This window comes from Temnothorax americanus, unplaced genomic scaffold (genome assembly GCF_048541705.1).
Source record: "Temnothorax americanus isolate GAGA-0224 unplaced genomic scaffold, ASM4854170v1 Scaffold26, whole genome shotgun sequence".
Lineage (NCBI taxonomy): Eukaryota > Metazoa > Arthropoda > Insecta > Hymenoptera > Formicidae > Temnothorax > Temnothorax americanus.
Window position 1 is genome coordinate 2,870,685 of NW_027509401.1, and position 22,171 is coordinate 2,892,855.

The 22,171-nt window shown below is 42.9% G+C and overlaps 1 long non-coding RNA gene across 2 annotated transcripts in view; it reads left to right on the top strand.

The window, feature by feature from the left end:
• Positions 1–22,171, top strand: part of LOC143899224 (uncharacterized) — a 125,800-nt gene that overhangs the window by 6,250 nt on the left and 97,379 nt on the right. The window contains exons 1-3 of one of the 2 annotated variants that reach the window (XR_013257422.1): positions 17,842–17,990; positions 19,531–19,888; positions 20,159–20,210. This is a non-coding gene — a long non-coding RNA (uncharacterized LOC143899224). Of the gene's footprint in view, positions 1–17,841; positions 17,991–19,530; positions 19,889–20,158; positions 20,211–22,171 lie in introns of those variants that run through there. The other variant, XR_013257421.1, reaches the window with a different exon arrangement.

A 22,171-nucleotide genomic window follows, 5' to 3' on the forward strand; every position in this document is an offset into this window, starting at 1 on the left:
ATCTGCGGATAAATAAGAATAAATCTCGACCGCGTGCGCGCGCGATTAAGCGGACCGCTTTTAGCCGGGGCGATTGCGGCGGGCGTGGAAAACGCGAGCGGTTACCCGCGTTGAATCTAACGCTTTCACGGGTGATTCGATTCGTGTCCTGCGGGCCGGCTACCTGCTGAGAGTATCTTGTAGTATGTCCTTATGAATAGAACGTAATCCGAGTGTCGTGATGATCGATCATACTCTTGACTTGAAAAGAAAGTTAGCTGGTAGAGTCTATCGTTATTCGTTTCGACGCTGCCACCCAAGTGGTCCTACAAATTTTTGTGAACGTCGCGCGATTATTTTATCGAATTCCAGAAATTTCAATATCTTTGGACAACGCGTAGAATAAAATTTGACGAAATTGAAGTTACAATATAGCAGTTACAACGTAGAAGTAGCTTGGTTCAAGAATAGGGAGATGGCGATTTCGAGGTCGCTTTATTAGAAAATTATGGTATGACATTGGTGCAAAATTATCATCTAAAATAATATTACTTACAGATATAGGTGTAGAAAATTTGAGAACGACAATCTGCATTTGATTTTTGATTACAAAATATAAAATTATATCATGATTTCAATTACAGCTATACAATACTAATTTCTGCAATGATGATTTTGAATTAAGCGGGATACATTTTTCGTTAATTTTATTTTCTGTAGAACTTAGGAAATGCAAAAGTTTGACTGCAACAGTTAGTCGAGCGATTTCGACTGGCAAGTCGCTTTGTAGCGAAGTCAAAAATGGTTGTAAGGCTCTTCTAGGTAATCCCCGAGCTTGACAATAGATTGGCGTGGCTGTGAAAATATTTGGAGTCCTGCGACAGATTTCTGAATTGTGATTCGACCGGTGCGACGTTTCCCGCCCTTTTCAAAAAGATTACGAGACGACGGCAAAAGACCAAGAATAAACGACGAAGAATAAACCAAGTCCTTATGGTCCTTGATTCACCGCGTAATCCTCTGTTCGAGGTTGTCACCGGTCGGAATCATGATCGATCGAGCTCGAGGATTTCTCTTGGTTTCTAAGGATACCACCTCGTCGATCATGAGCGATCACTCGAGTTGAACTCGTCTGTCAGAGTTAACCAACCTTTGCTTTGCGTATTCGCACAATAATTGAACGAACGAACAATGAGATTCGATCAAAATAAATAGGAAAGTTTAAAAATCATCCAGAAATATAGAAAAATACGTTTCGTTCATAACTCAATTTTAATGAGACAAGAAAACAGTATAGTCCTGTTTTTTTATTCTTCTTAATACCTTAGCATATTGATGTACCTTAATTAATGGTTCATTATATTATTATTATATAATTTTATATTACTTATTGGAATTAATGAAAACATTGAGAAACTAGAGGACTCGGCGGTTTACAAACTCGCGAAGGTGAGGATTACAGTGTCGGTTGCTAAGTGTCGATCAAGCGGATTAGGGAAAAATTGTCGATTCGACCGCGTCTAGGGGATAACCGGCACCTTGTCCAAATATTTGGAATCATCTCGCGGCCGGGTGACACCGGAGGAAAAACGCGCGGCTAACCCGTGACGAAACGCCCGACTGCAGGTGGCCCACAGATGCCGGGGGATTATGGGGTTTACTCCCTAGCGGGATATTGATCCCATTGTGCCGCGGCTATGAAGCGAGCGATTCTCGTCGAGTCTCTCGGCGGCGTTGCTCTCGGTTTCCTCCGGAGATGACTAGATGAGTCTGAAGACGGGAGGAACGTGTTCACTCTCATCTCATCTCCATGACGGATCTCGTATAATTCATGAAGAATAGTGTTCTTACGCGTTTTGTTTTCTTTTTTTTTTTATAGATCAGTCCGTTTGTACTTGTATCTATTATGGACATTACGGTTCATCTTTATTACAAATCACGTCGTACATTGCCATTTATTTATCTTAATTTTTATCTTTATATTTCAACTCGCGTCGTGTAACGACATCAAACATCAAGCACGCGCAACGCAAAATGTATACTCTCCGGTTACGAGAAACGTACATTTCATATTATACAAAAAATTCTGAAAGTAATGTAACGAATGGAACATTGCGAGCTCGGAAAGTTATGTAACTAGCGCGACGCTAAATCCACATCGCCATTACACAGGATACGCAATACTTTATTTATTCGGTGGAAAAACATGATATTTTATTTCCGCATCCACGTCCGATCCCATCTTTTATTCCCGACGTTCTAAAGTTACTCGCTCGAAAAGGCTGATCCGCCGTTGCTTTGTCGTTATTTATCAACAATTTTCTGCGACGGACTTAAATTAGACCAAGGATCTCTCGAAAGGGATATCCGTTAATGCGATTATTTTGTAACGATCGACAATCTTCAAGGATTCTCGCTAATTTATTTACATAGACAATCCATGCAGATTGCACGATTACGATTTGCAATGCCGCGCGTTCGTTGTTTAACAATACAATAGAGGCCACTCGAGAGATTCCCGAGAGCGGCGATCGCGTGAGCTTGATTCGCTCGTAAATCGAAGCCGAGGAGATCCGTGATCGAGGTAACCGCTCCGCGATTTCGATCTCGACGCTCGAGCGATTTCGATGGTGGCGAATCAAGCGTCGGCAGGAAGGAAGCTGCCAATTTGCACCGCGCACGCCACGTCAGGACACGGATAACGGGGATGTCCTTCGGCTCCTCCTACTTCACGCTCCTTCGAGCAACGATGATTGGCCTGAGCGCGCAGGCTCCCCTCGCAGGTAAGAATTGCAACTGCACTCGTCGATGCGAATCCAAAGTCGGCCGATTCTCTGAATTTCCGCACGCTATAATACACGGATATAAACTGCGAGAAGAATAAGTATGTTGCCAGTCTCAATATTATATACGTCTCAATGTTATAAACTCAAATATGGATCAGCTATAATTATTATATTATTAATCTTAATTTTTTCTAATTTTGATTTTTATTTAAGATAAGACTATAGATACTTAAAATTTTATTTTTATTCGGTTACGAACATTTTTAAATTAATTTCTGTTTGTTAATCTTATTATTTATTTTATATTTAATGCATTTTTGGGGCTTGTGTGTAAATAACATATTTTGACGAGCGAAAACGCGGAATGTAGCTCTCGAATTTTTATCTATAGCCGAACGTGAAACAGACGAATTTATATCTGCAAACAACATCCGCGTAAGGTCATTCCGATATGCAGATTGATTTCGAAGAGTAACGCGAGAGTAGTAGAGATAAAGCGTGATCGTTCGATTATATTTGTGAAGCATACCGGTCCTATTAGGGGTTGTCGGTGCGCCTTTGGAAAATAAGCTGTCACATATCGTCACTAAACGCGAGGGGAGCGGATAGGATAGAAATAAAGGGGAATAGTGTATTAGGTTCTAGTTATATCGAAGTGTATCTTCCCCACGATATCCTTCGTATTACCGCGGCCGTCGTGTGCATTTAGGGGAAGCAACACATATATATGTATATTTAAAGCGTCTCTCATTTTTCATTGTCTCGTTTCATGTGCGCTCATATATTATGTTTTGCCTCCATTTTTGTGACTATTGATTCTTTTTTAGCCACCGCTTTCCTATCTTATATATAGTTACATTCGATCACAATAACGTATTTGAGTGTACACCGGTGTACACTGTTTGCATATTTGTGTATAGCTTGGAATTCTTGTAATTCTCTCCTCCTTTTTTCTCTCTCTAATAACTATCTAATCCTATTGTATGCCGATGCCCTTAAATAAGTCAGAATCTATATAAATACAGATTGATCCTTTCCCTTGTGATACACACAATTTCGATCATATTAATTTAGTTAAAAATTCCGCGTATTATTGTACTTAATACTGTCCTAAGACAAATAAGGTTTATAGTTGCGGCTGGTACAACGTCCTATTAATTAGGCGAATTATAGAATCGCGTAGTTACTTATAGGGATTGTGCAAGGATCGGAAAGAAAATCGCGGCCCTTCGCGGAAGAGCGACGTCCAACCGCGGCGGACTTTCCGTCCGTTACACTTGGAAGGGCGCAAACTATATCAGGAAACGCGGCAATTGTCCTGTCGTGAGGAGAAGAGCTGTTCGGCCAAGGCGCGCAACACTCGACACGCAACTAACAGGAACCCGATAATTCGTGCGATCCGCCACGATCGGCTCGTCAAATCACCTGGAATCACTTTCGCGCGAGCCTCTCCTTGCGAATTCAGCCCGTCGAACGAAAACGACGTTAACCGTCAATCCCCCGATCGCTATATATGTATATAAAAAAATATATATCGCAGAATTTTCAAGATTATAGAAATTATTTTCATATTTGCGCGCACGGACACAAGTGTTACCTAATTTCTAATGTCTGTCAACGAATGTCTGTCATCATTCTGAAATTACGAATCGAACGGTTCGTAGTCCTCTGCCTTTTTGGAGAGATCTGAGAGAAGACTTTTTTTCATTTTTATATCTGCAGTAAGATATATCTGAAGTTCTCGGACACATCCAACCTTTCCGCGAAGTTGAATATAGCTTCCATCCGCCGTGCTTGAAAATACTTATGAAGAAACCGCCTTAATTCCTAACAACTGGAGCGTGGATGCTCGCTGATTGTTTTGTCGCGGGCGACACACGCGATGGGGAATCCTGTTATCCGGCCGGCTGATTTTCAGCCAGGGCGAGAGGAGCATCCTTGCTCCTCGCTCGCTCTCGCGTCTCCAGCAGCTATACACACGGAGTTTAATTAAGCGTTGTACCTGAAGTGAAATGCACGGAGAAACAACAACGGCGGTTATCTAAAGCCCAGCACGTAAATTACAGGTAAAGGCACAAGACGTTTCAAGAGAGAGAGAGAGAGAGAGAGAGAGAGAGAGAGAGAGAGAGAGAGAGAGAGAGAGAGAGAGAGAGAGAGAGAGAGATTCTAGTTCACGCTCACTGCCAGTAATTAACTCGGAGGGACGCTATACAGTTCCTTCCGCCAAACGTGTCCGTTTGCTCATCCTTTTACTACAGGATTGTTTAACTGACGCCGCCCGCCCATGTTTCACCATATCGACCGCACCTTTGCGTTGCTATTACGTTCTTTCATCTCGCCAATTTTTCACGTTTAGAGCCTCGGAATCATCGAAATCTTGGATTTGGGAATCTTAAAAGACATCGAAAAGTCGAAAAGTATTTTAGAACTAAAAAATTTTTAAGTTTAAAATAATTATAAATTACACGCTTGCAATCTTTACAACGACATACCGGGCACTAAGCCAGCAAAAAAAATGGAGTGAATAATCAAGAGTACAAGTAATTACATAAAGTGTGCGGAGCACGCTTCAGATATGGCCTTTCCTGCATGAGAGTATAAGACTGCTTTTATTAAAGAATTATGCCACAACTGACTGTCAGCTGTCTCTCTGCGGCACATATACGCTTCTGTTGAGCGCGTTGCCAGCAGAGTGACAATCCAGTATCGCCGAAGGAGAAATTATCGTCGAACAGGTGCGCGAAAACGCAAAAAATGAAGCGTGCAAGTGCGGTTCCGCGGAACCGGGAGCCTAACATCATTCGGTCGACACGCGAAACCAACTTAAATACAGATGTATTCAGTTCCTTTCGGGTTGTGTCAACCCTAATTTTGCGTCCATCCTTTTGCAAAGATTACATCCAATTAGTAAGAGTACAGGTACTTTTATTTCTCGGTATCACAAAGACATATATTAACATCGCACAATGTTGTTTTCAGAAATATCGAAATGGACATTCTACAAAGTAAACTAACAATGCGAATATCTATAATATATGCGATTGCGGTCATTTTTTTAAATTAAATTTGATCGAGTGTTGTCCTTTTCAATATTCCTTGATTTTCAACATTGAATTCCTTCGCAATTAGATTAGGAATAAAAATTATGTTAAAATTCGCTCGAAATTAAACACAAGCACGCTTAGATAAGTACATCGTTAAGATACGTTCTCATTGCGCGCGCGCACACGCGTTTACGGACGAGTCTTGCGGCTGTGTATCGCCGATTGAGTGTATACGTAACCGTTGTTCCGCTATCGAAGAGAATCAACGCGCATCACGCAACACTAATTTGTCTTCGATTGCCCGGCCACGCCGGACCTCGTGGCGTGGGAGAGATTCTGTTTGTCCCTCGCTCCCACCCCACGTCCCATTGCCATCTCCGGAAAGAGCGAGCATTTTTACGGATTATCTCGTAACCGGTTTTTCCGAGTTGAACGTTGAAGTTCTTGCGCCACCCGCGTCATTGGATAATCGCGGATGAACAAATTACAGATCGAGAATCGAGAGAAAGTCGAAAGAATTTCGCAAGTAATTTCATTACTTCTTTCCATTTTAATCTTACGGTGCCAACAAAATCCTAACGCGAGATTACCAATATCCCATCGCTAACAATAAGTCCCGACGCAGTTTGCGTTACCGGATCCATCCAAGAGTTTCTCTCACTTGCACCCGCGTTCTTCCGTAGAGGACCGGCGCGGCGCGGCGCGGCGCGGCGTTTCCTCTTCTGCTTTCGATCCCCCTCGGGGCCCATCTCATCCCTTCTCGTCTCTGCCGCTGTTCGTAAAGAGAAAGCGCGAGGCCGGCAGGGCCCCGATGCGAGCACGATGTCGGCGCGGAATATCGCGGGTCATCATACCGCGGCCCGTTTCGCAATGATACCGCGCGTCATAAATAACGTTTGTTTCAATGTTAATCTGCGGCTCGGATCAAATCTAATAAGTACAGAGGCGACGCGGAGCAATGCCGATGGGGCGATTGGCTCGGCGGAATCGCCCGCTCGTACGGAACGCAGAGGCGAACGTTGGAGAACGGCGGAAGAGACGAGTGGTCCTCCAAGGGAAGAAGAAGTGGAGGAGAAGGAAGAAGGAACAGCAGAGTGGTGTCGAGGAAGAGGAGGAAAGAAGAAGATGAACAAGAAGGGCCGCTCGGCATTGTTCGCGGCCGCTCGCTCGTGACTCGTGACTCTTGCGACCCGGATGACCCGTAGCCTCAATTACCTCAGACACATCCGCCCGCTCGTTCTCTCCCTCCACCTCACCCTCACCCCCTTCGATGAACCCTGCCCCCCTTCGACGTCCGTCCACGGCCCGTGACTCTGTACCAACACGGGTGAGCCGCGCGTCGATATACCTCACCGTACACACGAGATTCATTTTCGTAAGCGTCATTAGATTTACTTATGAGCCAATTTAATGGATAATCTTGTTCTTCTTCTTACTCTGCCTCGTATTAATGGTCATCATTTTCGAAATTTTAAGACAATGAAGGAAATAATGGGGCAAAATAAAAAAAAATATTATAAATTCGTAACAAAATCGAAAGTGAGAGAGAAATACATAAAATAAGGAGCTCCAGAGATATCGTATGTAGAATATTGAATTATCAGATACACGCAATTACAAGAGAAGTCGACGGTGCGTCAAATCTTCGATCGGGAAACGTTGAGTGGATGCCGAATTCACGTAACGTAATATTGGGTATTCAAATGCAAATGAATCGTCTTCGCTCGCCTAAGGAAATTAAATGGTAACTGGTCGGAACTTGACTGTAGATCCTGTCTCGATAAAGTTCGGAGTATCCGACATCTCAGTTAGTCGTTTCGGTGCTTAAGGGAATCGGTGGGTATTGGATGGATGTCAGCTGTTTTCTCGACTTCCGGTAGGCACGAGTTTGAGAAATCGGGACTGCCCTCTCGGCAAAATACATGCGCATTACTTTGCTCCTGAGAAATTGAACGAGAAAGTTATTTTTCAAATAAAGTAAATGACATTTGGGTGCAATGGGTTACTTTTCTCAATTTCTTTAAAAAATAATTATAAATTTTAATTTTTCCGAAAAATCGAAAGTGTTGTGTCTGGGATTATTGGAAAAATTATTAAGAGTAAGAAATTTACACGTATTTCAGTATATTACAAGTTATTTGAGAAAAAGAGACGTCTAATGCAATCGATACACGGTCAAAAAAACAGAAAAAAAAAAGAAAATTCGATAGGCGCCGGTGTTGAAGGGAATTTAAAGGGCCAAGCATGCCTACATTAACGAGCGCGTCGATTCCTATCGCGGATGGATTTACAAACACGTTTTGAGAGATCCGTAGTTAATCTCTTGGGGTCCGCGGCGGGAAAAAGCAGAAGAAGAAGAAGAAGGCTGGCAAACGGGGCCCATTCTTGCAGCTAATAAATTGGGCGCCCTCGTGTAAAAGTATCTACCGAAATTCCAGCGCGCGTCTCTCAACACTGGAGTACCGGGGCGACTTCCATGGTCCCGATAATTAGGCGAGTTATCGTCCGACCTGACACTATCCCATACCGATCTACAAGTGTTTGGAATCCGTACGGTTCGTACCGGTTTGTTCCATCGTAAAAATTCGACCCTCACGCGCGGTGACTAATGAAGCTAATGAAACGTGTCCTCGGGCTTTATAATCCCCCCCCCCCTCGGATAACGATCTCGAGGCGCCCGCACGCGGATAGTGGGAGTTATCGGCGCCAGACGGTGCGAATTTACAAACCCGCGATCGTTAGCGGCGGTCAAGAATGTTAACACGTGATTAGGAATTCACAGCTTTACCGAAACGTAAATTTTTATACGCTTGCTTTGAATTATCTGTTGGGTTGTGCGAGCAACCGACACATCAGCAAGACTTTCGCCTTGATCGTGCCGCGCCGTCGAGTCTCTCGATAAAAGCGAAAGACGTGGACTTGATGATAATTACGGATAATGGTAACGGCGGATCTATACCATTGCGCTGTACCCGTACCGAGCCGGCGAAGACAAGATCGACAAAGAAGAAGGAGAGGAGATCCGGACTGATCTCTCGACACACGCGGATCCGCCCACAACAGAACCAAGGAATCAATGTGTCCAACGAGAGGAACGGGGAGTTAGAGTAACAAGTATCTCCACAGAATCTCGAGGTCAGAGGGCAAAGACGCTCGAGCCCCCTGATATCTTTGAAATTAGTGTCCTATAGGATAATTGTTTCGAGCAGAGTCATTTCCATGTCACACGAGTATCAACTTCCAACACGTTCCATTGCTTACTCGCTAATTATAATGCAGTGTAACGTTGATTTTGGAAATTTGAACTTTAAAATTTTTCCCTCTTGATCTTTATTTAATCAATAGTCATGGAAAACATCTAATTATTTGCATTTAATTACGTGCGCATTGACTTTTTGCTTGACCATTATGATTTACGTTTACGTGAAAGTAATTAAGATGACGCGTAAAATTATTTTCGAGTGTAACACGAGCAAGTGCAAAAAATGGATCCTATATTCGGATCTATTTGAATCAATAGACTGAAAACGGGTCGCGTCATGAGCGTGTTCGGGAGATACGGTAATAAATGTTAATCGTATTTTTCTCCGTTTAACGGGATCGATCAGGCCTTTCGAGATACACGATACTTCCTGACATCATGCTATGACGGGAACTCAATTTATAAAGCGCTGCCGCAGATTCTATCTGAATAATCGCGAAGATTCGAGATTAAAGCGCATTTTATATAAGCGTCATAATTGAGCCATAAAAGCGTGACGAAATCACCTCGCGACCCGACTTCATCTAACCGATTCGACTCGACTCGACGCCGCGGAGACCCCGAAGTCGCGTTCGCCGGAGACTTTTGCAGCGCGCGCGCTTAAAAAACTATGGCACATCGGGAATCGGGACTCGGGGCGCGGCGGGCAATCCGCTCGCGGCCAGGACACGCGACCGTCACGTTATAAAACGTAGGAGCGACGTTGATGGATTTCACGCGGGCCGTGCGTTATGAAGACATTAGGGGGGACGGAAAGGTGCACGAAATTGCGACGTGAAAATGATCGTTAAATTGCGTCCCGGCTACAACAACATGCTAACGATGATCAGTACGGGTGTGTTCCCTTCGTGACGAAAAGAAAAAGAGAGAGAGAGAGAGAGACACGGAAAGAAAAAGAGGGATAGAGGAAAGCAACTCAAACTTTTGACTGACTCCAGTGGTCCTAATTCGTACTTCGTCCGTGTCGCGATCATCGACTCCGCGGATCACCCTAAGCGAAGTATAATTGAGCTCGTTAAGGCCAGAAGGCATTCGGTATATAACGGCGGAATTCGTGCGACGCCAGGCAGGCAGGCAGACAGTCGTACAAACAGGCAGGTTGCACCTGCTCGTGCAAGTCAACTCGGCCGACTTCTTAATCCGACAATGAGCTTTCATGATTTCGTCGTCGTGCCTCGTGCGAGAGATCTCACTCGCGTCATAAATTCCCGAATTAAATTCCTCCTGACGACGGCGCGCCTTAAATCTCCATTCGGGGCGGGCATCGGGATAAGATTCGATCGCGTAATTTAGCCAGCGTAGTTGAATCTTGAGAATTGCGAGAAGTGACACTTGATAAGGACGATAAGGTACATCTGGTAAATCACTCGAGTGGCAATAAATGTTTGGAGCAATGTCTTTTTAATTTCTTTATTCCCTGCTTCTTCAGCTTTAATTTATTATTCATAGCTGTTTTTTCTTTCAGTTTTAATTTAATAAATTTATTAAATTAAAAATAAAGCAGTTTAGTGCATAAAAGACATTAATTTCATATATAGAGTAGATGTGTAAGAAATTTAAACAGATTTTAATAGCTATATAAGCTTAATTTAAAGTACGTGAATTTCGAGTAAAAAATATGCGATCTTATCTTTAGTCATTATGATGACATTAAGCTGATATTAAGCATTGGCAAAGATATATTACCTCATCGAAACTGGATTTCTGATGCAATTTAAATAACATACCCATCATATTAATCGTATAAATCATCGCGACGACTTGAGTATAATGCTCATTATTTTGCACAATCTATCTTTGTATAAAATAATGATTAAAAAATATATAACATTATATAAAAAAGATGTGTTTTCTTCAAATCCGACATCTTTGGAAATAATAACGGATACCAGAAACTGGGATAGTAATAATTATGGTCCCGACATAGCTTCTGATTTCGTAAGCGAAAACTGAAAAGATCTTAATGAATGAAGCAATTAAAGAAGTCTTACTTTCCTGTTAATATATCAAATGAAACTTACTTGGATCTTGATTTGAAACGTAATTACTCAAATGTTAGAATATAAGGAAGATTTCGCGCTGAGAAGAGACATTGGCTCGGAATACTTTGAATCTCTCGACAGGGCGAAGGATTGATCGATTTCTGGGACATCTTGCACATGTCCCCCGGACTCACACGCGTCACGGTAAAGCGCGTTGGAGAAAAATGTAACGCTGAGAGTGATCGAATCACGGCACCTGCCTAAACGGTTCGCTATAGCAGCAACAGCGGCGGCCGCGGGCAATTTAAAAGCCGCGCGGATTACAGGGTCCACCGTCATTATACTCGCGAAAAAAGGAAGCGGCCCCGCCGGCAGGAGAGAAAGAATAAGAGAGCGAGAGAGAGAAAGACTGCGGAGAGCGAACGAAAGAGAACGAACGGAGGAGCCTCTTATGAAATAATTGCAGATTTCGCTATCTGATCGCGACATAGATGGTCGTATAGAGAGCGCCAATGGAAGAAAGCTATCTGCGTCACGTACGCTCCCCGCGCGTTCGCGGAGGAGTACGTGATCCCGAAACTTTCGACCTACGACCTTTAAAAGGTGCTCCGAAAGCCGTCCGCGACGATAAAACGACGCGGTCCGAAAGATAATTTCGCGATCCCCTTTTCATTCCCTTTTCCTTTTAATCGAGAAAACGGGGCCACGTCGCCGCCGTTATTTTCGGAAGCGGTGCGGAATTATCACGCGTAATCTTAATAGATCGATTTTTAATGTGAAGCACCGCAGATAGCTTGAATACTCCTTCCTTCCTCCCGTCGATTTGTCTCGCGCGCTTTTATCATTGTTTAACGACTATAATGGGACCAACAAACTACTTTTCTTTACAGAACTTTTACTATCATACAGCTAATATAGTATATGTAGAAAAAAAAATAATATAAAATATCAATTAAAAGATATTCTGCTCATAAATAATCCTGGTCTTAAATCTATCATCCGGAGAAAAACCTTTGGCAATCTCCGTCGAGATAAGTTATGAGAAGTCTGAGGTTTTCTGTTAAAAGAGAGGTTCGAACGTGTTGAAAGGATTAAAAGGATTCTTTCGCTCTAATCGCGCTTCCTCGCTTCTGCTTCTCGCACACTTTTCTGTCGTGGTAGTTCCGGTTTGTCGTTGAGCGTTAAGCCGTGACGGCATCATCGGCGTAAGGTGCACCGGTGTTTACAAGAACACTCAGGACCAATTAGCCAACCTAAGCGACCAATCAACCAGACAGGCGACAATTACTAGCAAAGATTGAAAAAAAGGCAGCAGCAATAGCAGCTTTCCTGGTAGTCCACGTTATAAATTTACTGTCGCGTGTCAGGTAAGAGTACGCTGTGCAGGTACTCTTTCTTCTCAAGAGAGATTATCCCATTTTTCAGTAAAAGTATTTTCAGTAAAAGAAAGAAAAGAATCATCGAACTATGACACTACATTTTCCGCCACGTGCCGCACGCGCCGAGTTGCACGCCATGACGCGTATGCCTTCGACTTTCAAAGAGTAAAAATAAGAAAATGGTCCAAGTAAAAATCTATTAAATTAACTTAAAGTAGAATTGCTAGGCAAACTTGTCTTTCGCCGCCTGTCGTGATTACATACTATCCAATACCGAATACCTGTTAAAGTATCGTATAGTTTCGAAATTTTGCGCAAGCGACATATGCATACGTTGAATTGAGAGAGAAAGAGAGAGAGAGGGAAAATTCATATTTATATTTACATGACATATTTGAGAAAGCAACATAAATTTTGCTATATTAAATTAGTTTGTAGAATGCGTTCATCTTCATAGAATAATAATGAATTTAACAATATGCACTTTTTCACTTATCCCTGAATCGATAATTTAATTAGCTTTTATCCTAAGAGTAAGATAACTGATTTAATTTATCTGTTATTCTGATCGATGTTAACGATCGCTAGTGACCGGTTATTTAATTGGATCTTAGCTCTTCCACGCGCTCTTGCCCGACCTTCACCCGGACGTCAGCTGCAGGAAGCTAAACCTCCCGCGCACCTAATTATCTTTTGAAAAATTATTCATTTAGAAAGTGACAAACGAATCAAAGCGGATCCGGCGGGCTCCGAACAAACCTGGCGAGCCTTCTGCGAGCCCGCGTGTTGCCATAGTGACGCAGTTGCTCGAGGTTGCGTCAGATTCCTGATACCGGGGTAGGTGGCGGGCAGACGCGCACACGAGGGATGGAGGGCCGGATACGCGCGGATGAGAGATAAATGTAATGCGTTGTAACGAGGGAGGAGGCGCGCAGGCAGTGAGACTGCCGGGGATCTCCTGCCAAGTGCCACTCCATTGTGGCGCGACTAACTGACTCGGCCCAAACAATTTGTCGGCGCGTGTAAGACTCGCACCCCCTCGACATCCCCGATCGTCGCTATACGCGCAGCGAGCCGATATCTTTTACGGGGCTGTTTGCGAATCCGATGGGCGGATGCGCGCGGGGTGTCGTGAGAGAAAAAGAGAGGCGGTCACGTGTGCCTGTGTTATCTGTAATTTGTAAGGGGGTCGAAGAGATACATGTAGGGATCCGCATCGAGGGAGACTCGTCGGCTTTAGAATTGATGTGCTTATACAATTAAAAATCTAGCTTGAAATTATTCGATGTTAATTTCCTCTGAACGATAAAAAATACAATTGGAGGAGTGTAATATAATAAATTAGTAAATTTTTCTTATATAATTTAAAATGTTAAGAGGCGATGCGCGATACTGAGAAAATACGAAAGCTTATCTCGATATAAAACATATATCTAGCTTGATGTAAGAGCTCAGCTTAGAAGTTCAGCTTGCCTTCCTCGCTTTTCCTACTTCTGTCAAATTTATAGGGTTAAGGCCAATAAGAAGAAATGAAAAAGAGCAAGGGAGAAATCGGAGAACGGCAGGGAAACTGTGCGTTCTCCTGTGTCCTGGGAGTAATACTATTACACGGGAGCGTCGCGGTGCCACGCGCCGGATCGTGCCGCGCGCGGTTGTATATTGTTCCTGATTCTAAATCGTCATGCTCCGTTCTCAGGGGACAAAGGAGATCGTCGGTCTAGAGAACGCGTATCGTCCTCAGTCCCGTTGCTCTGCCCTTTCGAATCTCCTTCGAAATCAATTAAATCGCGTATTTTTAACAGCGCCGGGCGACGCATTTGTCCAGTCGCGACTATAACGGGATCCCGTTCTTGCCGGAGACCACGATGATGGATGCCGTCGCAATAAAATCGCCAAATCGCCGACGGGATTGCCCGGCCGTTTTAAAATTCCGCTCACGAAAGGAATTTCAAGTTATTGGTATCAAGCATATAGGAGAGAGATTCGGGTATATCAGTTTGGTAACTTTCAGGTCAAGATGGACGCCGTGCACGCCGCAGGCGGCGCGGCGTTCCCGGAGGGCAAGCGGACCGAACAGATGCGAACTATTGGCAATCGGACATCGGCCGGCTCGGTCCAATAACACTCGGAAGCCCCGTCCGTGTGCCCTTTGTTTCTTTTTACATCCCCGCGGTGCCGGATGCTCGCCGTATCTTTCGGTTACCCCGACAGCGTTTTACCGCGATTTCATGTAAAACTTTTACGAATACGCGGGGGTGAGGTATGCGCATTTCACGAAAAAATATGTCGCGCGTTGCGCGAATTTAAATCGCCCGTACATTTGGTCAACGTGAATGCCCGAATCTTCCAGGATTCTCTCGCCCCTTTTGCGTATTAGGAGCCGCGAGCTGCCCCCGGTGCGGCGCGCACTCTCCAAATTCGACCAAACCTTTGCGTGCCGCGGCTGAATTTCTTTTTTCTCTCCATACCTTTTTTTTTATTTTTAATATATTTGGAATTTATATATCTTCAAACCTTTGGAGAGTCGCTTGGAACGACTCTGCCTCTCTTTAATGCGTGAAGTTCCGAGAAGGCGCTACGCACCTATATTCCTGCCTTTAATACGGAGCCGTTTTACGAATAATCGCGCTCTGAACATCGAGAGGTGGCAAACATCCCGGAGCCGGCCGTGAAAGTACACGCTTGATTATCGGCGGATATAGCATAATCGACGCTCGCGCGACCGCGAGGCCGAGGCGTGCATGCGCACGTAAAGAGGATGCGAGAGGAACGACGAGGGGCGCAGAAAAACGATTGCAATACAATTAGCCTGATTGGAGGCAATGAAGCTTCGGCACGGTACCATGTCCAAACGTTAATTAGCATCACGTAACGATTTTGCGTGTGGACAGTGACGCCGAGGCGTTCCTCGACGTGCTGCGGCATGATTATACGGGGGGCAGGGGGGGGAGGAGGAAGGATGGGGCGGCGGAGTGCCGCGGGGTGCGGATGACTGTGCGGCGATCTCGCTGCCGCGCGCGAGACCGTGATGACTCTGCTCTTCGCGCATCCGGACCCACGGGCCGGACGATCCCCGCCTCGGTGCGTGTAATACGAGATGTTTATGCGTCGTGAATGATTCTACGTGGTATCAATGGGCCCGGCACTTGAATGCGCTTCCAGACAGCTCCACGGAGAACAGACGCGCCACCCAGAGTGCGCGCCGCAACCGCGTTTGGGAAATTCGAACGGGGGCTTCCACGGTCGTTGGCTTCACCGTTTTTCGCGGTCATTGAACACTCGGCTCTTGGCTTTTTAACGAGTTCCTGCAGATCGTCTATTTTGCCCACAATTATCAGTTTTTAGATATAGTTATCTTCCATTGTTAATCGTGACCCTTACACAATAGTTGCTTTCCACTTACACCAAAACTCAGATAATTCTCACTTGTGACGTCATAACTCAGTCGAATGCACGTTCTCTTTGCACGCTGGCAAGTGAGATTCAACTGAGTTTTTAGCCACAATCGAAACCGCGTGTTTTAATGAATCTAATAGACTCACATTGAAAGTGAGGCTACGAATCTGTATTGTTATGCGATAAGCTTTGTCACTAAAACAAACCAGGTAAGTACAGAATGACTTATCTTACCTGAACATAAAATACATAACTGAGTGACTCAGATCACTTGAGTGTAAATGGAAAGCAACTAATGTGTATCTTACGCGACACATTGAAACTCGCAGGTTTGAAGATCGATGCAATCGGATCGTGTTCCTCGCGTCCACCGAGGAGTTTGCGGCAGCCGCGAGATTGTGATCCCTGATCGTCTCAGATCGGAAACGAGCCGTTACGAGCGATGCTGAGGCGGCTCGATTCCGCGAGCGATGTGACCGCGATCGCGTGCCGCATTGCCGCGCGTGGCACGCATTGTACGCAGCGACCGCGTGCGCGCGGTTTACCGCCGCGCTTCTGCAAGTGCGAACACCTATGCGACCGGGGCATGGCATGGCGCGCGACAGCACGGCGCGGCGGTTGTGAGAGCTTATTATTTCGACCGTTAAGAAAATAAACAGAAGGCAGGAAAACACGCGAGAACGGCCAGCGGACGGCCAACGGGACGGAAATTATAGGCGGTCCCGGCCAAATGGCTTGAAAAATGCTCGACCACAAATCAAGGTGCCGCTCTCGCTTCGGCGTAGGAGCCATCTGTCCGTTCCGTCGCGGCTCTCCTCCGCCCCTTTTAACACGCACGTACGCTCACGTACGTATATTTTTCCATATTTTCCGTATTATTTATAGAGGCGGAACCCGAGGCGTTTCTCTCTTCCATTTGCCTACCGAAATGTCTATGCTCATCTATTTATTATAAATTAGCGATTGATAGGCGAGGGTATGTACTTATGTATGTAGTTTTTATTTAACGTAAAGTTCTTCAGAATAATTCTGAAATAAATCAGGATTGCTTATTCTGTATTAGAATTTTTTAGAAATCTTTATTGACCAGTTTTGTCAATTCTTTATTTTTAACCAACGTGTCGAGTTTTCCACAAGAAAAAAATCAGCGTATAGATATCGTTTATTCTCGATCCAACTGGCCAAATTTATTTTAAAAACGCTAAGTTTTAACCGTAGATTTCGGTCCTTTTCAAGCATCTGGGTACAAATTATTGATTAGTTAGTACGCCACATTTAAAAAATAATTTGTGCGTTGAGATCCATTAAAATATAAGAATGTGTGTTGGAACGACATATTCAATTAGTCGTTCGATTGTCAAAAAGGGGGATTAGATGTGGCGTAGTTTGGGCATTATGCTTAACTAATCAATAATTTGTATCCAGACGCTTGAAAAGGACCGAAATCTACGGTCGAAACGTAGCGTTTTTCAAATAAATTTGGACAGTTGGGTCGAATAAACGATACCTACGCTGATTTTTTCATTATTCACTGGCGATTCAAATTCTCATTGGCTGTTTCCACAAGAAAGAAAAAATAATTTTTTTACTTGATGACAATCGTTATAGAGATAATAACTATGTAAAATAAAATAGAATTTTAAAATAATATAAAAATATAAAAAAAAACAGATACACATATATTCTTTCATTTAACAATAATTACGTGTATAGAGAGAGATGATATACGCCGTAAGAATTTTATTTGCAAAGTCAGATTACCAATTCCACGCTTGCGGTAATATGTACGAGGCAAAAAGACGCGAAAACGACTTTACGTAAGAGATATTTGCATGTAGGACGTATATTGTCAATGCAATAACCGCGCGCAATCCTCACGATTACGTTTTAACGAATACCATGCAAGGAAAAACGCGACGCGACGCAATTACGTGATTGGACGCTGAAGTTACACGCGTCCCGCCGTGACCGTGATGGAGGCGCTCGCGTCAAATATTCCGGCTCCGGGCTCGGGCAGGCACCGGCGCGGCGGAGGGCTCTTGACTTCTGGCCGTGCACGACCTCATTTTCGTGTCGCGATAAATGTCAGTGAGCGGAGGCGCAACCCTTTCTTCCTGTCACGACAGTTGCAGCGAGCCGCCGCGGCGAGGCCGCGACCGCGCGTAAGTGGATTTACGTGGGATAATCCCGTTCCCTGACGGGAAATCATCGCTTGCGAGCGTGTATAGGACTGTGGGCGATATACAGGCATCGACTCGGACACATCGGCAGCTGCGCGCCTCGTAACGTTCGCTTCACTTTGCACGATGTACACTTTTCCACGCCTGCCTTCACGCGACCGCCGCCGCCGTCGTCGTCGTCATCGTCGACGTCAAGTATTAAAATTATGGCGTGCCTATATGCTCGTTGACTCCACCGCAGGGAAAAACTGACACGGCACCTTTTAGAAATTCATTCGTCCATTTGCTCGTTCGGCAAAAAACTGTCCCGAACAAATTTGTCCATGAAAAACTCTGATGGTCTTTTTTTTCTAAAAGTGAGTTTCAGTTGCCGTAAAAAAAAGGACGGTAATACCTGGTCACGTATCGTGGCTACGATCCTAAAAATTTACTTTTCCACTTACCTACTTTGTAGATTTAAAGCATTTTTGCGGTCACGCGTCGCAAATTCCACAATATGTTGCGATAGCTACGAGCTGCTCTATATTTCATGTAGTTATTATCTCATAAATTATATAGAATAGCTTTTCTGTAAAGTGTAGAAATGTCAGATGGTATAGTTTCACTCTCATCGGCTGCCCGAGATATACTCTGTAATTCGAGAATGGGTTCACGCGACTCGAATGCGGTTAATCATTTAGATTGAGGCGTTTTCCAGCAGGGTACGATTTCGGCCAAGTGGAGTCAAGTGTCAACGGATCTTCGACGTCACCCTCGTCTCATTGGCCTGGCTCGTGCCGTTTGCGAACGTTAATCCTCCGCCACGTGCGCGCCTCGATCCTAGATTACAAGTGTACGAGGTTGAGACCAGTCATTGATCAGGGAAGCACGATCTGATGGAAGCGTTCATTAGACAGAAAAATAACCGTACATTCCACGTGGCTATTGATAGATAATTTAGAAAGGTCAATTATAATCGCCTTTCTTTATCACTTCCATCGTCATCTCATGAAGATTTCTCGATTCTTAACGAAGAGAGCAACAAATATTTTGTAATTATACGGAGCATTTTGTGATTACCGTACAATATTTTAATAGCGTGTCCTGGAAAGATAATTAAAATCGAAAATCCAAAATACTGTGATCACAATGCTTCTCGTGCTATAAATGATATTAAAGTTGGCCAATGAATAATCACATAGAATTGGCGCGGTGAGGCATTCATCTATTCTTTATCTTTAGCTCAAATGATATTGATTTTATATACAAATAATTTTATTCTCTACTTTCTTATTATAGGTAGTTTTATACTACGTATATGTTATATATATATATATATATATATATATAGCAATTAATTGATATTAATAAGTCAGTTATTAATAGCACGTAAATTATTTATTGATTTTAATCGAGCGACTCAAATAAGACTTATCATTAATTTGGTGCTCTCTCTCTCTCTCTCTCTCTCTCTCTCTCTCTTTCTCAGTGCTCATTTTTGTACATTAATAAATTATAGCTAACGATATTTTCTCTTCCACAGGTACGATCTTATAGCGAGATGGGAGGGATCCAGTACTTCAACAGTGTAAAAATCCAAAAATGAGAAAACCGACATACTTATCATCGTCGATTTAATTAAATAAGTGACTTGCAGTCAGTTTATCGCGTCACACATTTGCTTCGGGAGTGCCGTCCGAGTTAATGAACTTTTTATGATTCCCATTCTCGATGATGGAATCTTAGCTCGAGGCCGGGAGTCGCACTTTTGACCTTTATTGATAATTAATCCGCGCGTGATTTAGTATATTATCCGCGAGTGCTTTTCGCGAGTGTCCTGTGCAACCGGGAGGAGGAGGAGACCTAGGAGAGGCATCGGGCCCCGGCGGAGCAACCTTGGGGTAAATAGCATTTTTCTTATCTATATAAAATTAATAGTTTTGTTCCATTTATTTGGACTGTTTTATCACGACATTATAAATAATAATAGAGAAAAAGAAACCATCTAAAATTTTATTTAAATTTATTTTTGCAAAGATCTTTTTCGAAAAATATATAATTTTGTTAGTAGATGTTCTGATTGAAAGTCGAATTGAGCTCGTGAGAATTATCTTTAAAAATTGATCATTTGAACGCTGCTTTAATTTGTATCTTATGTTTGTGTGTTACAGTATCATCGGAGCTACGTGGCAGATATAACTCCGCCCGTTGCACATCGGATCGGTGAGTGACAAAGAAAAGTTTACTTTATATTAGGTTAACAGATTTATTCGATAATATGTATACATATGGATTCTTTAACGCCAACGTAAAAAATATATTATAGATTTATTTAAAATGGATTAAATTATAGTTTAGATATTTGCGATTGCTTGCATTACGGAAAGCTTAATAAACTCTTAATGTTATATTTTAGATAACGCATATTGCATTTCATTTTGTATAACATAAGTTTTATCAGAAAATTTTAATTTACAAAATTTTAATTTACACTTGAAATTAAAAATGCAGTTTGATTTAACTGTAGAAAAATTCCAAGTCTAGTTCAGCCGCAAAATACAGTAGTTGAGTAATGGAGTAATGCAATCTGTATATAAAAAGATTAGAATTGTTTACTTAGTTTTCATCTGTGGTTTAATAAGAAATGCATTAAAATTATCATTAATTTTGTACGTCGCGTTCCCGATATAGCAGTGCAAAGGATTGAACGATAAAATATACGACAGCATCGCCGGGGCGTTTCTAAACCAACGACTACGTATGGAACGATAAAAGATATATCCGTTTTCACACAATGTACGCAAAGAAGTTTGCAAACAGTGTCCGAGTTGTCTCGCATGCGTTAAAGTTGTGACAAGTAAATGATCGCGGCTCAATTTTAGTTTCTCTTATAGTCCGGCAACTATCATTTCAGGGCAGAAGCCTTGCCTTCCTTGCCGATTATTGTCACCTTCGCCTCCTTTCCGTCGTTACGCCACCCTTCTCCGCGACCGCCGTATATAAAATCTGTGCTAAATCGGAATTAGCTACGCGCGTAGAGACGCGATCGGTTCGATTCTCGATGCCGAGGATTACTCGATCAAAACACGTACCTATCATAGCACATGAAATCATTATTTTCGTGCCTCCAGTTTCAGTCACCTCACGTTATTCTTTCGCGGATTGTATTATCGAGATGTTCGCTGCGAGATGATTAAACCCATTGAAACCAGTATTAATAAATGGCGAAATATGGACTGTTATCATATAAAAAATACCAAGCTTATATGGTTAAAATAACTTTTGATAAGATGCATTTAGAAAATATCTTGTATTTTTCTTGATAGTTTATCTATGAAAGTCAGGTGCTGTTTATCCTTTAAAGCAATTTGGAATGAGTATAAATATATTTATTTATCAATATTTCAGTAGGTTAAAACTACTGTATTGTAGTTTCTTACCGTGTATGACGTACCTATATACAGTATTTATAGAAAAATCGTGTATACATACTTGACAATTAAATATTAATGACGTAGTATTTCAAAGAAAGATGAATCGATAAATTAAATTTATTATGAAAACGTAGAGACGTTGAAATAAGCAGATCCGTCGACTGAAAGTATATTGCAAGTTAGATGATTATTTCATGACTACGATGACGACCACACACGTGCATTAAATTAATATTAAAAATAAGCCGCGGCGGCCGATTAGCAGATGGTAACGCAATTTATAATTTGCGCTGCCGGTTATCATTTATGGGTGGCTTATAGTCACTTATATAGGCACTTGCCTTCGCACACTGATAAATAATTTCTACAGTTGTCCTCCGCTGCAGGAAAACGAAGAAGAACGCATCACGTTCCATTGTGAACGTCACACTGACGTATCCGGTCAGTAATTCACTTTGTGGGATGGCACATACTGCACCGTCACGTGCGGCGCGTTAAGTTAATTTTTGATAAACCGGCCGCTGTCACTTGAACTCAAAACATCAGGCGAGAAAGATTGGCCTTAAACGCGGCTCAGATATATAAGTCGACGCGTCGATTTTCGATCCATTTCTCGATTACTCTTCGCGCATGGTCGTATAAAATCTCCGCTTTAATATATTTTTATCTCCACTGCAATACATTTTGATACATTTTGAGTTCGTGGAAAACACATTTGTGAAAAGTAATAACGTAATTTTACATCTTTTA